The sequence below is a fragment of the Melanaphis sacchari genome, unplaced genomic scaffold, assembly GCF_002803265.2.
Source record: "Melanaphis sacchari strain LSU unplaced genomic scaffold, SCAv2.0 Contig28_pilon_pilon, whole genome shotgun sequence".
Classification (NCBI taxonomy): domain Eukaryota; kingdom Metazoa; phylum Arthropoda; class Insecta; order Hemiptera; family Aphididae; genus Melanaphis; species Melanaphis sacchari.
The window spans coordinates 925,843-942,359 of record NW_020271162.1 but is presented as its reverse complement, the minus strand read 5'-3'; positions in this window follow the sequence as shown (position 1 = coordinate 942,359).

The following is a 16,517-nucleotide window of genomic DNA, read 5'->3' as shown; positions in this document are numbered from 1 at the left end:
TATTTGGTATTTTAATTGTAAAGTATAAAAAGTCGTAACGTATTTATTTTTGCATTTATTATTATTTGAGAAAAACTTTAACACTAAATTAAACACCTATTATACTCTGAGTGTACCAATATATAGAACGTTGATTGGACAACACAAATAATTATTTCCATTATTCTGATTCCTGTTAATGGAAAATATTTATAAATAAACAATTTAAACTACGTTGCTCGATATAAAAATGCTGAGAGTAAACTTGATTTGTACGACTTCGACAAAAACTCTGAACAATATGTAAATCCATATAACGTCAGTTATTCATAAATAAAAATCGAAAATTGCATGGTTTTTTACAATATTTTATTAATGATTGATGAGAAATATTTTTAAGAAAATAATTTTTATTATAGAATAATGAATTCTGCTATACGAGATCATGGTCATGAATCCACAAAATATCATATATCTATTAATGATATAATATTTTACCATTATATTTTGACGCATAAGCAAGTTATTCATCAGTCATATACCTTACATGAAATATTATTAATTATTAATTTTTTTTGTTTTGATAAGTTTGAATATAACTGAAATGTTAGTTTCAACTTTGTTTATCTGCAAATCAAGTTCAAAGGAAGTAACAAATAATGTGTAGAATTTAGATCAAAGACTCGAATTAAATAAACATTATCCTATAAATTTTAAGACAAGTTACTGTATATCTAGCGTTATCGAATCGACTGGATTTCATGTACAAGGGCGTATACAAGGGCGGCAATAGGGGCAATCTCCCCATCCCGTTCACACAGAAAGTTATCAAATATTCCATTTATAATTAATTGTGACTAAAATGTTGTTCAAGTAAGTTATCGATAGAAGGTCATTACCGTAGTTACCTACATGAGCATTTGATTATTTCCATGTCAACTAATAATAAAACAAAATTTCTATTGCCTAGCTAATCCTATTAATTAATTGTATTTGTTTATATATATATATATATATATATATATATTGCCCCCCTCCCTCTCATTTAGGACCTCTGTAATCGCTCTTTTCTATGTAGTCATATTTATTCAAATAAAATATTTTTAAATAATATTATGTTTTAAATAACTTAACTATAAAATATAAAATAATTTTGCACATTCATAAAAGTTCTTCATAAATCAAATATAAGATAATAAGACATGGATACATAACTTTTAAGTTGTATTAGATGTAATGAAAAGTAGTCTTATCAGACCAAATTCCTTTGAAAAATTAATTATACGCTGTTCAACGAACATACCTTTTTTCATCAGGCTTAGGTGTGTTATTTTACTAGACAGAATAAACTTTCGTGAGTTATTAGTATCTTCAGTTGATCTATGAAAAAGATATTTTTATTACATCATTTTCAAACATTTTTATAAGAAAAACATTTATCAACAAAAATCAACTATAAATTTGAAACAAAATAAAATTTTAATGGCCATCAAAAAAACCAAAATATGATGATATGCCTAGAAAATGATAACAAATATAAATATTTGATGAAAAATCAAATTCTACGACTATAGTTATCCGTAAACCACAACAATTTAAAATCTCTAGTAAAAATGTGTGTCTTTATTCTTTAAAGCAAACCACATTAAGCCATCATAAAAATGTTTTAAACGAAAATCTATGTAACCTCTAACAGTAAATATCAGCTATATATTTTTTGTTCATATAAATATTATGATTTTCGATAACCACATAAATAATTTTACGATATTCTGTCGTGAATTTATTATGATTTGAAAATATAAATAAAATATTTACTGTAATATGTACCTATAATTACACAATAATTATAAATGTCTCTTGGAAAAATTTAACAACAGTTGTATTTAAAAATATAAATAATTTTTAAAGGCTAAAGATAAAAAATAACTATAAACATAAAGTTTTCTGGAGGAATTCACTTAAATGAATTTTGAAAACACTGTAACCAATCAATAGCTCTATAAAAATGGTTCCATTCGTTTTATAATAAAATAGTTAAATTAAATTAAAATTTCATTAAAAAAATAAATATTTTTTATAATGCTGTAATTAAAATAAATTGTTTTGATATGAATGTATGTTTTATTAAAAAAAAAAAAAAAAGGAAAACATAAATAATTTTATTGATTTCTTTGTATTATGTGTGTATACCTAATATAGTTTGCACTGTGAAAATCTGTAAACGTTTTACGCTTATAAAGTTGTTATGTACATTGTATTACATAGTGATGTCGTTATGTTGGTTTAATTAACTAAATAACTAATTGAATTATGACCGATGACAAATCGTGTTTGTTTTAATCAGGTCATGTGTATTTAATTTTGAAATCGAATTAGAATTATAATATCTACCAAACACAATGTTTAATTAATATTAAAAGAATAATAACATTCACTCCACTAATTTAATTGATTGTCTTGGACCAAAACAATGTTATAATATCTGGAAATAATTAAACCGTTTTATACTTTTATGCATATTATTAAAAAATACAATGAGAGAAAGCTTGTTTTATATTTTTTATGTGGCATTTAAATGTCAAAATAAAAAACTTTCCTAGAAATAAGATTTTAAAATTAAAATTAAATACTTATATATAATTTTATTATATTTTTATTTAAAAATTAAAATACATAACTATTTATTATTCACAATAGTCTTTAGAATTAATTATCATCATTTTATAATGCTGACAAATAAAGAAAACTGTTGATGTTTAAATAAAAATTATTTTCACCAAAGTCTGGCACTATACTGTAATAATACAAATGAACCTTACACTTTTGTGTTTTTATTCGATAAGTTTTTATTTGAAAGGTACCAAACGTATACATTGAAAAACATAAACTTAATAACAAAAATACTTATTGTTAAAATGAACACAAATAAACATGCCACAGTTATACAGAATGTAGGCGATAGAAATAATAATTTAGCATTATTATAACGTAAATATTGATTATACAACATTCAAAGTTGATTTAAGAGAATAAAAGTGTAATATATTTTGTTTTCTAAATTTTCTTTTTCAAACCCATGTTTAACATAAATAAAAATCATAGACGAAAATTCCTTTTTTTATGATTTTTGAGTAATTTTAGTGTAAAATCACCTATCACAAAAATTATAGAAAATAATAATTTTAAGAATTGATATATGGATTTTATTTTTTATTATCTTACTTTAAAAATAAAATATGTAATTTTAATAGTTTTAAGATTTATATAAATAAGTTGTTATGATATACCACAAAAATATTATTCTCTATTATAACTTTTATAATGGTTAATTTATTCTTAAATTACTCAAATATATATTATATAAATTAATTATTTTGCGTGAATGCGTTTTGTCTCTGTTACATAAAGTCGATGTTGTTTAGCTTGATGTTATGGGTGAGTTAAATTTACTACAAGGTGGTTATCTAAATTATTTTAACAGTGAAAACTAATATCAATAATCATGGTTACAAATAGTCGTGTAGATAATTTATCTGATATCATTCAAAGTTATTTTTACTAAGTAAATAATGTGTATAATAGACATATTATTTTTATAGCGTCTTTAAAATATGTCAATAATTAATATTATATTTAAGATTAATACAATTCGTCAACAATAACATCAAATTTAAGAATGTCCCTGAAATTCCATATACGAACGTAAGTATCGTAATTTAGTATCAAAATTAAAGTAAATGCAGATTGAAATTTAATTAAATAATTAAATAACATTATAAGAATTATAATATAAACAATACTATAAACAGATATAACTTGAAAAATAAATATAAATAGTAATGATTAATAATTGTCAATATTTAAATATAAAATATAAGTAAATTATTCACATTCGTTATAAAACGTCTTAATAGAGTAAATAGTCAATGCGATTATGGGTTAATTTAATACACAATAAGTAGTGCATTATATAATTAAATTTATGGTGTACTTAGTACATACATAATATTTTACCAATTATATAATTTTAGATTTTTGATTATTATTGATATTTTAAGTCTTTCTATAAACTATCTGGGAAAAATTAATTAATTCAATTTTGTAGCCGTCGTAGATTTTTAAACCACTGCCAACAGAGAGAGCTACTATAATTATTAAAAAAAAATAATGTACTATATTTTCTATTATTTCCTCTCTTAAAATCTCATTGATAATGATAGAATTAAATTATAAAAAGTACATCGGTAGTCAATTCATACACAAATTAACCCGTTTTTTTTACTTCAATAAACACATATAGGTACCCATTTAGATGAAAATATTTTCTTAATATTTTAAAAATTATATATCTATTACCTAATGACTCAGTAATTAGGGTTCACTTAATAAATATCCATCTAAAGATCGATTCTTTAAGTTTGTCATTAATACATTTTGCATAATTTTTTTACACAAACAAATAATTATTTATTTTAATTCCTTAAAATAGTTATGTCAACATGTAATCATGTAATTTTAACGATAATTTTATGAAATTGGTTTGATCTAAGACTATTTATTATTTTAACTATCTTAAATATATCGTTATACCTGAAGATACGTTATAACAAATAGTTACTGTTGACCACATAACGTAGTCAAATCAGCACCTTAGAAAAATTTACCACTCAAATATGTATGTAATTGACTTATAAGATACTCTAAATAGTTTAAATAACCACACCGTTTTATATGTATGGGTCAGAGAAAGAAATGAACAATTTACTGAAATAAATCATTTAGGTACTATTAAAATCTACACCGAAATATGAATATCAGACAACACAATTAATTATAAATAAATATAAAGGTGCAAAAATAATATTATAATAATTTTTATCTGCGACTGGACTGTTCCGTTATCGAGGTACAAGGGTGAATGGCAGATTCGATAATCGGGAGGATCCAATTAAAACATGAAATAACTTATAAATTATCGTGAAATGCAAATTTTAATGAAGTAATGCTTTCTAAAATGTAACGAAAGTTAACATGAATACTGAAATGTGAAACAAAATTTAATTATTTAATTTAATCAGAAGCAAATGTATTGTGTTAATTGAAGTAGATTATATAATATACACCAACTGAACCAGCATTAATTGAAATAAAAGAGAGAAACCGATAAAAAAATTGCTTAATGAACATTATACAAAATAAATAAATAACTATGTATATGAATTTAAATCTGTTTTTGAATATTGTGTGTGACGTACTTACATGTGTATTATAATATTACAATAACTAAACGTCAAGTGTAAGAAAAAACTTTAGAAAAAATAAATATTTATTTTTTAAAAATGTGATCTTTACATAATTCGAATAATTCAAATTCAATGTTTTATCAACTAGCATACATTTTTTTTTTTTAATTGACTATGCAGGTAACTACATAATAGTGGTTAATGTCTTCATTAGTTTTCATACATAATAATACTTGAATAGTTATTATTATATTGAAGTTGTACAAACTTAAAAAATTTAATTAATTAACAAAATCTACCTTATTTAATTCAAATTGCAATATTAAAAAAGTTTCTAATTTAATACATAAATCACCTTAAAAAATAAATAAAATCCTTAATTCAAATATCGGAAAAATTATTAAAAGAAATTATTTAATCCGTTAATTTAAAAGCTTTCAGTTTAAATAGTTTGGACAGAAACAAATAAATGTAATTTCATCGCTAACTGAATTGAAAAATGAAAACAATTAATAAAAACAATATATATAATAATATAAAAACTTGATGTTTAAAAATAAATTCAAATCTTTGTGTAGTCATGTAAACATTAAAAAAAAAAAAAACATTAAAATATGATATGGAAATTTTAGGTACCGGATATTATAATTATTTATATAAACATTATAGAAAAAATTAATTCAAAATACTGTCAAAACATGTTTTTCGAAACCAGTCAAAGTTTTCATATAGACCATGAAAAATTTCATTCGCTGAATGAGAAAAATAAACTTGTAAAACAAGCAAAGAAAAAAAAATCTAATTGCAGAAAATATTGATGCAACTCAAAACAATTCTACTATTTATTTTAATGGTTTAATGACTTTGTTATAAAGAACTTTTTTTTCAAAGCCAGAAATAAAACAAAACAGTTTGGATAAAAACATATTTAGTTAGAAATAATGAAGTTTTTGTTAAAAAAAAAAAAAAAAACCGATGACTAAAGTAATTTGTTATTAAAGACGAATTACCACGTCAACATGTTGTTGCATAGACAAATATACTTTTCTCAAATAATACTTGGAAAACTATTAGGCGTAAAATAACTATTGATGCAAATAAAGTGATCAAAAAATAAAATTGTAAGAACAATAATTAGTTGTTTATTTTTCACATTATCTATAAATAATGCTTATCATATGGTTTAACTCTAAAACGATTAAAAACTCTAGTTTTTATTAAGTTGGTTAAGTTAACACCATAGTTAATTAACTAAAAATATTTAAAATTTGAAGGGAGTTGTATAGGGACATTCCACACATTAAAAGTTGCTCTGCCATTTCGTTCATCAAAACTATTGAAATACTGTTTTATAAATATCTCAATTTAACTCCATCCTTAAAATTCGATTTTTATGTATCAATATATTCAGAAAAAAAAATTTCTATTATTTCATGAAAATTGAATAAAAAATCTGTGATCTTGTTCAAAAAATTAAAGTAAAATAAAAATGATAAAAATAAAAAAGTATTAATATATATTATATATATATATATATTTAATATTGTTTTGTAATAATATGAAACTATACACAAAAAAATGTATTTAAGAATTACGTTATCTAATACTTTTCGAGAAAATAAGTATTTATTCACAAAAGAATTACCATGTCTACACATAATATATATTGCTGCTCGCTTTAGATGTAGCATAATACACATATATATTCAACTATTTACTACCTATTTTAATATTTATTTTATACTACGGAATATAGGTCATCTACTTTTCAAATCTGATATGCTTTTAAAAGATTTTCTCATTAAATTATTACAGATATGAATGGAGAAACGCTACTTAATTTTTGATGTAATTCAGTTTGTTAGTCGTTTTGGAAAAATTATCCCTATGTGTAGCAAATGTGAAAGTGAAATAGCGAGCAATAATATAAAACGCAATCGTGAGGACAATTTCTACGCATCATGTATTTTGATATCTAAAAACGGTGCTAAATTATAAAACCATGCTCAGTGTATGAAAGGAAATTTACATTATTCAAAACGAGCTGTTCAACAACAAAACCTAATAATCGAACGAATCATTAAGCTTTCAAATTTAGGAATACGTGAAATTTATTTTAGTTTTTTATTTGTCATAGGTTTTATTCAATTTAAAATGATTACATATTCACATTCTTTTTTTTTTTTTTTTTGCATAGTCTTTTAAAACTGAATTGGTAAATCTCTATTCTATTCACTTAGTACATTTAATTATGAACAAAGTTATTATATTATTATGATCAATATAATGTTCAATTTAATTTTTTAATTAATTTTATTACAGCGATTGAAACACATACAGGTACAATAAGTACCTACATGCCCACATGAGTATTAGGTGTTTTTATCTAATTCCTATTTAACGCAAGCACGTGTTATTGTTTTAGAACTTTAACATATATTGTGACTTTTAAGATTATGTCGAATCATAGTATCAACAATCTTAAAATTACTACGTTTCACGTTCTTAAACACTCAGGTGTTTCAAAACACTTAAAAGTTAAAACATTGTTTTAACATTAACGATATTAATTTAACTTTTAATGAACTTGTCGTATGCATTAGCACCTTAAGGCATAAATCATTATAGTTTATTTGGCATATTTATTTTTGGGGGCACATAACACATAATATATATTTAGTGATTGAGTCACTTTCAAGCTTACAAAATGTGTAATATTATGTCGATATTTAACATAAATTTTATAACATTTACATCAGAACAACATTTGCATATACCTCAAATTCATTAATAATATTACTAATATACGTAATATGTTCTACAGAATATTATAAAATTTAATATGTTTGTGACAGATATAAAGTAAGCAATTATTCGTTCATTTTGGACTAATAAATCATATTGTCGAAGGGTTTTGAACTTGTTTTAGATCCAGTAAATTAGTTAATAATGCCAACCAATTTAGCTAACATGAAATGTACAGGAGTTAAAATATATTTCACTATATTGTGCTATACTGCATTATTATTAGGTACGCAGCTAAAACATACATTTTTTAATTATAATATAAATTTTGTTTTATTTTTATGTATACACCAATTTTAAGAATATCATTCTTAAATTTCAATTATTCAATTTCAAACATTGTTTATGTATATTTTAGATTCTGAGTGTAGTTATGAATACATTTATTTAACAATTATAATAATATATGTTTTTTTTTTAACAACTTAAACATCGTTTCTAGTGAGAAAGTGAATATAGTTAGTATTTTTTGAAATTCAAAATTAAAAATTTTCAATTATTTTCAAAATAATCAGAAAAACCAACAATAAGAAAGGAAGACAAATGGGTTTTACTCTGTCGTATAGTGAATGTCGAATGAATCACTGTAATTTGTTACTTTATTCTTCTTGTGTATAAAATAATGTTTATTTTTCATGTTTTAGAAACATTTTGTTATTTTTTTTTTTTTTTTAATTAGTTCTTATTCAGAATCACTTGTAACTTGTAAGGTTATTTATTATAACTTGACATATTTTTAACAAAACTAATTTTTTCCTAGTATATTTCAATATATCCTAATAAATATTTATGCCTAAATAATGTTCAAATATCCTACTATAAATTGTTTTACCGGTAACTAAGTCGCCTATTTCTAAGTAAAGATAAAAATTATTGAGAGTAATAGAGAATTCTGTGACACCACCAATTAACAGTATTAACAGCTCTACTTTTTATCGATACTATTCATTTTATTTATTTTTATTATTATTACTTACAATTTTTACGTGTGGATATTAATTATAAATATTAATTACAAAATAATGAAAAATTGTATGTGTATACATAATATAATATGCTTGAAGTTTAAATGTTATAAAAATAAATAGAGAACAATTATTCAATTTTCACTCTAAAAATTATTATCGATAATGAAAAACTAAAAATGTATTTAAATGGCAATCATGATAATCTCATACGTTTATTTAATCTCACTCCTAACCAATTCACAAACCTCATCCATTAAATATTATTTGATCTATTTTTATTTCATTTTTTTTTTTTTTAAGTGTACATAAAGGCTTAACCAAATCCGATTAAATTTAACTTTATCCCAATCTGATACAAGTTATATCAATTAAAGTCATAACTCAAACCTCATACGTTAATTGTAATTGTCATTGATTCTATAAAGGTACCAATAATTTTAGTACCTAGAAGCAATATTATATTTCTGATAAACAATAATAATAAATTATAATAACTGTTTTGTTTATGAATTTTTTGACGAAAATCATTATATATTTTGCATATACATAAAATCTAAATTAATACAAACTCATAATATGTAGATGAGATAAAATGTAAAACATGTCTGTTATACATATTTCTGATATTAAAGTTTGATTAAATTAAACCGTTTATTGTACCTATATATTAAATATATGCTATGAATAACAACTAACATAGAATATTAAATAATTTGGTGTTAGCCGAGCAATTTTATTTATAATTTATATATCATATTAATTATAAACATTTAAATTATAATATATCATTTTTATTTAAAAAAAAAAACTTAATAATTAGTTATTTAACAACTATACGACTTAACTAAGTTTTTACAAATATTTAGTGCTATTATACTAATATTTTAAAATAATTCTCAATTTAACAATTGTTTTTTTTAAATTAAATTTAAATATTTAATAGTTTAAATGTTACAATAGTTACAAATATAAGTATTAAACTATTTGAGTGATAAAAACTTGTGAGATTTTTAAACTTATTTAGTTTAGAGGCCATGATAATAATTGAATGCTTTCTAATAGAAGAAAAGTAGATGAAACGAACCATAATTTTTATAGATTTGAGTAAAGAATAAAATTAATTTTTTGATAAATGTTTCGTTTTTTTTAATTTGTGATTTTTTAGGTTAAAGTTTGTGAGTTACTGACTTACTGACATAATTTTGACAGGAATAAATATTGGCAAAGGGGAAAACAAGATTAACTAGAAATGTGTAATTATAAGATTTTAGTCTGTTTGAGAAAAGAAGATTAAGGATAGGTGATTAACAAAAAGATTTACCTTCTTTAAACTAGAAATAACTAACGATTTGTTGGTCGTCTGTGAAATGAGTTATTATTACGTTGATTGATGATTAGCTTTTTGATAATTTTCTAGAATAATTTTCCCTAACTTCTTTGTGAAGGCGACCCATACATTTACTGTTTGTTGAATACTCAAGAGTCTAAAACCTCAAAAAAGTTTTTTATCGTTAAAATCATTAATTATTGAATTCAAATTATAATATATGCATTGTAAAAGTGACCTTCTCATTGACGAGATATGCTCCAACAGAGCCCTAGTTACCTACTTGATAATTTTTATCTTTTAACGATATTTTTAAATTTTACTTAAGTAAAAAAAAAAAAAATATTATTTAATAGTATATTAATACTTTTGAAATATAAAAAAATTACAGTTTAACTTAAAAATTACAAAAATACAGTAAAATATTTCTAGTTTTTATATATGTTATTTTAGCTTTTAATACGAATATTCCTGGATTAAGCACTAAACTTTTTATTTGAATTCTTAATAACACTTAAATTAAAATTCTTTTAGTATAATATCCTTAAAATATATTAAAATATGTTTATATAAGAGTCACTCAAAAAGTAGTAACGTAACTGAACGTTTAGCGCAAAAAATGTTATTACTAGAATTTTAATTATTTATTTTATGTGCAAAATTAATTAGTATAGTTTTAAATCAAAGAAATTTACCCAACCGGTAGTTAAGCCATATTTCAATATATTATACTATTTTTTTTATTTAGGCATTTCTTTCATTACTGACACTAAATTACCCAAATTTTCATACTACACACATAGTCCCGAATCAGTTAAATCTAAATAAAAAATCAATGTTTTGAAAACTAGCACCAATACTTGTGGATTTCTTTAACCAAAAACATATAGTATCTATAAATTAAATACTTAGCACTACAAATATATTATTTTATAACTGAAAACAAAATTAAATTGTTATTAATTAATTAATATACTAATTTACTCTAATATATTAAAACATTGATAGGTAAATTTTTAGTTTATTTATATAAACACAGCAATGATTTTAAATAGTGCTGTAATATTTTACCGAAATATAGTTTAAAGCACACTTTTAAATGTCGTACTTCACAAAGTGTGTTTGGGCGCAAACATTCAAAAGGGAAAGGGAAGACAGGGCACTTGCCTCCTGGAAAAATAATATGATCTTATAATAAGTATTACCATTATAGATATTATTTAATTACCTAAAGAGCATACAAATTATTTATTTTTTTTATCACTATAGGAATTTGAAATAATATATATAGTCAGCTTATGTGGGAAATAGCTAAATTATTATTTTATGATACTTATAACTGAGTAATAAATTATTAGATATTTTAACTAATAAGTTTAAATTAATAATTATTATATAATCAACTGACTATAGCTAAAAAGATAAATTAATACATTTTTTAACCTTTTAACTACCAAATTAATACTCATAACATATTTTAAAATAACACATTTATAAATTCTTAATTAAATTATATTTTAAGACTAGCTAAGGGATCTAATTATAACTTTAAAGGAAAAAATGAAATTAACAAAAAGAAAATAATATGTAAACGCACAGTCTACAACAAGTCCCACGTTTTTTATTGATCAGGGATCAACTAGGGTTGATTCAGTGGACAATAATAAATAAAGTTGTGTAATAAAACTCAATAGTTGTTTGAATACAAATTTACTCGACAGCGATATAATGTTTAACAATTGTTTCCATGATTCTATTTCACTAATGTACATGTTATTATCTCTACAGCCCTGCAAAGATCTTTTATATGTAATCCAATACTCATGAACCATTTATATTTACTTATATTATTTTTAAAGACATCTTAGTACAAACATTTATGAATGTTCTTTGTAACAGAGACAGAGTTTAAGAGATGGAAAAAATCTAGAATATATATATATATATATATCATAATAATACGTAAGGATATTATCGAATAAAAAGTAGACTAAATATGCGTCGTACAAATATACTTACAGACTTATGGTAGTCTGTAAGAATATCCATGATAAAATTATTCGTAGAAATAATAGCCAGTGTAAAATTTCCACGAATAAAAATATATCGAATAGGTGTAAAGTAGCCATAGTAATTTATTAGACAAATAAACGTATTTAAATATTATGTTTTATTCAATCCTTAAAATGAGCTAAAAAAAGCATAGTAGTACCAACATACTGAATAATTAAACTATTATACCTTTAAAAAACTTCTTTCAGCTGAGAAATAGTCAGAACTGTTCATAATTTTTTATATAGGTATCTGATATTTTCCTTTTTATACACGTCAATATGATGTTTCCAATATACTTTATTCAGATCTTCCCGTTTTTTTTGCCAAAAACATAAAATGCTTTGTTAATAATTCACTTATAACACAGCAGACTGCCAAGTAAGCAATTGAAAATAAAACAATTTAACAATTTAATTTTTAATTATACGTTAATAATATTTTTATATAAATAGTAAATTCCATTCTAAACAACTTAAGTCTAAAGTATAATAATAATAATAATAATAATTTCTAGTACATAATTATATAAACATAAAGTACTCAATATTTCTTTCAATACTCGCTAGCCACTATTATAATCCCTACCCTCAATCACATTTTAGCAGTGAGACAATGATTATCTCACAAAAACCCTCTCACACAACCACTTGACCCAGGGCCTTGCTCACCCCCAAGAGATAATAATAATAATTTAAGTTTTATTGTCAAAAAATAATATTTTATATAAAAATAACAAAACTAAAATAAAACAATTAATGACGCGTCACTAAAGTATAGCTTGTGGTAGATACAGCAAGTTTAGTACAACACTAAAATATTACATTTTATTATTTACAAACTTATAACATACATATAACATTTATATTATTATTTACGTATTAGATTACACAAAAAAATAAATATTTTATATAGATAAATGTAATATGAAAAAAATACAATTGCAAATTTTTTATTTATAATATTATATGATTCAGATTCAGATGTTTTAAATATTTTTTACGATGATAATTAATTTTATATGATATTAAATTAGTATTAAGTAGGTATAATACATAAACGAATACCGACATTAATAACCATAAAATGCTCTTTATCGCCCATTGACATTACTTGACAATATTTCGTTCATCGATATTTTGATTGTCGGTAATTGGACCACCTTAAATTTATCTTCATATTATATATAACACAAGTGTAAAATTAACACATATATAAATCTTCGACATGTATAATTTTGTAAGCTATTCATTGTGCAGTGTTTTTTATAAAAAATAAAAGTACACTACGGAGCAAGTTATAAATATATAGTTTTATGGTCTTACTCTTTCCGTGAAATATTGAATAAAACAATAACTTAGCGGCGCTATCTGTCTAAGAAAATAAAATAAAAATGTAATAAAATAAAATGAAGTTCCTATAGGTAGATCGCATCGGGCGTTAGTTAATTATTATCACAAAAATTCGGGTTATTCGAGCGTAGAAAGTTTTAAATATATTTCCAAATCTATAAGTTAATTTATAATCAAGAGTCATTCATTTTTTTAAATAATCTGCAAATACACACATATATTATATGTGTATATTAAAACGAAAGGTTGTTCACACATTAAGTAAACATTACTCGGCCAATGAAACTGAAATTTAACCGATTGGTACCTAATTTTTTTGGTAGGAGACTAAAAGAGAGCAAAATTCATGTTTAAAAAAGAGACTCATACAGTTTGTTGGCTCATAAAAAACAATTATTAATTGGTTAATAGAGAGCTTATGATTTTAGATTATTAAATATTTTAAATTTGATCAAAGCCACCCATTTAATTTCGTGCTTAATTCGACATAAGTATAATTTCAATCTACACATTGCTCGTAACATATATATATATATATAGGTAGCTTTTTTCTTTTTGAAATTTCACATATGGGGGAAGCAGAGTTGATAACGAGTGTTACATATGCGTTACCTAGCACTAATTATCAACGTTAAAACTGAACAATCACCATTAGACATTATAGTAGGTACTTATAGCTATAAAATTACATTGTCATAATTAAGTTTAGATACTGGGTAAATAGGTAGGTAGGTACTCGTTTAAATATTACTAAAAAAATTGAAACACATATTGATATAAACATTTTTCTTTATTTTATTTAAATTATTAATTAGTTTAATTTAAAAGTTTTACTCATATTGCAGTTTTATTCAGATACCTATATAGTAGGTAGGTACTTATTTGCTTATATACAGAGAGTTAATAATAATAATAATAATAATAAAAAGAGATAATAATATTACAAGTACTTGTTTATTTTTGATAAAGGTAAATGTATAAAATAAATATTATATTATAATAATACATAATAATAGAAATATGATTTTTACTGCGTATTATGTACATAGGTAAGTACCTATACACTATTAAATGTATAACATAGGTAAGATTATCGAAATGATATTAGTATATTGATAATTTATTAAGAAAAAGTTAAAACTATGGGTACCTACCAACTAAAATATAGAATGTATAAGTTCCATTTATAAAAATTAGTATGTTGATAGTTGATGAAATAATATATTGGTACCTACCTATATTATTATTGTTATTTAATATTTTTTAATGTTTATAATTTAATCCATAGCAATTTGTAACTTTTTGGTACCAAACAATTAATAGATATGGACTTCAAAACAATAGGTAACAACAATTTTTAGTTATACATTTTTAATCTTTGATAATTAAATTCAAATTTATTTTAAACAAAAAAGACATTTTTTTTTAATTTTCGTTTGGTGGACAGACCACACTATGCTTCCAACTGTACTAGAATTCAGACATTTTGGAACTTAACTACACTCATCCTCGTGAGATGATGAATGAGGTGCGTAGGTACCTAATTATCTAATCATTTTGGAAACTGATAGATGTTATTGAGTTATCCAAGTATCAGTATATTCTTAATATTATGTATTAATTATCCTTAATAATGATGTATATGTTTGTATTTTTTCATGAAAAGGAAAAGGCGACTTAAATTTAAATTATCCATAAGTAAGTCAAAGGAATTGATTATGTTCATTGAATATTTTATTTTATAAAAATAAATTTTTAAATTGTTTTATCTTTATTATAATATAGCAATATATATATACTTTTTGTATTATTATTTTAAAACAAATATTTACAATCTATATGAAAAGATACAATAGGTAAGTAATAAATGTGAAATCAGCTTGATTGAAGGTAGAATCCAGTAACACTACTTTAGCTACTTGAAAGGATTTTTATCATGTTTCTTTCCCCAATTAGATAGATGCTAATAAGGTTGTGTGGGTTAAGTGGTTAATTATGATTTAAGTGAGATTGAGAAACTTTTATAATCTTTAATATTTACATTATATACCTAATACATCTATACACCATTATTGGAAATTATTTAGATAATTTAAGTAGGTATTATGGTAACACTATACAAATTAAATTAATACATAGTGTATTATAACTAGCTGATCCAGCAAACATTGCTTTGAAAAATGTATAAAATGGTATAAAATATCAATGAAAGCATTTTATCTATGGTAAAACATAAAACAGTAGATCACATACTATACTAATATTAGTTAGGTAGGTAGTTTATTAAACGACGGTAGATCACATATTTTTGAACAGCAATTTACAGACAGAATTTAAATATAAATTAGATATAAGTATTTATATTTATCAGTCTTACTAACTTTTTTCATTAGTTGGCATATGAAAAATATGTAAATTTACTATAGATAATACTGTAATGATTATAATTAATAATTCATTATACATTTGTTAGTAGACTTTAATTCAGGGAGGGAATACAACACTATTTAGGATAAATCACAGTGTTAACTTTGACAGATTTAATTTTGCTTAAAAGTTTGTTAAAATTCCTTTAAAAACTAATACATTAAGTTAACATAGGTCATTTTTATGCTCTTATTGAAGTACCTACTAACCATAATGTACAGAAAATATGGCCATGCATTTTTTTCAGGCATTTTGCATTCCGTAAAGCTATTTATTATACTTAATAAAAAGTTTTTACTATTTATTTTAATTTTAAATATTTAAAGGCTTTGCCTTATTTCTGCAATCAATCCTTTTTTTC